Source organism: Silurus meridionalis, chromosome 10 (genome assembly GCF_014805685.1).
Source record: "Silurus meridionalis isolate SWU-2019-XX chromosome 10, ASM1480568v1, whole genome shotgun sequence".
In the NCBI taxonomy this organism is placed as follows: Eukaryota; Metazoa; Chordata; class Actinopteri; order Siluriformes; family Siluridae; genus Silurus; species Silurus meridionalis.
In genome coordinates, this window is record NC_060893.1 from 1,616,200 (window position 1) to 1,618,212 (window position 2,013).

Genomic DNA, 2,013 nt, shown 5'->3' on the forward strand with positions numbered 1-2,013 from the left:
ATGCAATTCGATGCAATTTGATGCAATGGAAGGAAAAAAATGATGCTCTTCGATTCAATACAGTACAAATAGTTTACTTTCATTTCTTTGTTTCAGACAGACAGCAAATCGTCAGCTTACTTTAGCGCATTCCAACTTCTAACGCATCTGATAAACCGATATCCAGCACGGGTTCAACAGGACCTCAGAGTAAAACAGATATATGCAGCTTGGGACGGTTCCTCATCAACACCTTGGGTGGTTCTATGAAATTCCAGAGTAAGAACGGGCGCTTTGAGGATGGATTTGGACTGTAGTTAATGTCAACAGTCTGCTACACTGACTCAGGACTACTTTTCGCTTCTGATCATCAACACTGCACCCCGCACCATCTTATATCTGCTATAAATGGACATTCGGTGCAGTCCAGATGAGGATGAGGTTCCCTCTTGAGTCTGGTTCCTCTCAAGGTTTCTTCCTTATGCCATCTCGTGGAGTTTTTCCTTCACCACAGTCGCCACCGGTTCGTTCATCAGGGACAAATTTACACTTATAAAGAACATCTTCACTTTTAATCACCACATTATCTGTGTAAAGCTGCTTTGAGACAATGTTCATTGTTAAAAGCGCAATACAAATAAACATGAATTGAATTGAATATATCACGTGACAGCCGATTTCATAATATCTAAAGTAAAATCGAAAAGTGATCGTACACCAGTCAGGTTTGATGATTTGTTTATAAAATAGCAGTCATTTTCTGCAAACATTTTACAATTGTTTTGCCCTAAAAATTGTCATCTTTAAGATCTGGCCTTTAATCCTGAGCTTCACCGTCCCTGCCAAGTTTCTCACGTTCTCATCAGGTTTCTCGGGTTTTATTTCTCGCTCCGAAAGTGCAAGTAGGAGATTTGACTACATTATTTTGCCCTTGTGAATGAGTGTACCTGTGTGTGCAGTGGTGGCTGTAATGTGGTGGAGCAGCAGTCCAGGATCTGCTCCAACACTGATTTTTTCACCCTTGTCCCTTGTGCACAGACATTTCTCCAGATTCTTAGAAATTTGTGATGATATGACGTGTTGTAGATGATGAGGTATTCGAATGTTTTGCAATTTGAGGTTAAGGAACATTATTCTGAAATTGTTCAACAATTTGTTGACACAGATTGGTGAAGCTCCGCCCATCTTTACTTCTGCGAGACTCCGCCTCTCTAACACACAATATTTCGAACCCAATCATCTCACTCACTTGTTATCAATTAAAAAAACATTAGTCGCATTAGTTATTAGTTTTATTTTAATACCACCTACTTTTTACAGACTTGTTGCCCCGTCCCGTTTCCTCATGTTTAAACATTGGATATGTTTTCTATGTTCTATTGTGAATAAAAGATGCGTTTATAAGATTTGCAATCATTTCATTCTGTTTTATATTTATATATTCACTCATTTATATGCGGTTCAGTCCAAGCTCTATGTGCTTTTTTATAAATAAATGGATGTAAAAGTATGCCAAAAATATATGGACACCTGCCCGTCACAATCATATGTGGGTCTTCCCCAAGTGCACAAATCCAGCCAGCAAAATTCCTGACCCTAACCCCATATTATATACAATTTTGTAATATTTTAATTTATTTATTGTTTTTCCCTTGAAACTTGGTACTGGGTCAGTGCATACACCTTATTTCTCCAACCATGTAGCTTTACTAACAGATATGCTCTAAGATGAATTACCACACTTTTTAAGGGTTTTATATCTCCATATAAAAAAATATATATTTTTCTTCTTTTTTTTATATTTTATTTTGTATTATTATTGTAAATTTAGCATATTGTCCACTAAGGGGCGCTGTTACACCGCAGAGATAGTGCCTCATTCCTCCGTCCCTGTTAATAAAATCCGTGTACACGATGATAGAATCCCAGATTCAGTTCCTTTTACAATATTTATCACTCCAAATTATTTCATAATTATTTATAATAAATTCATAAATACGCCTGGTTAGAAAATACGTACCCTTGTTGTTAAGT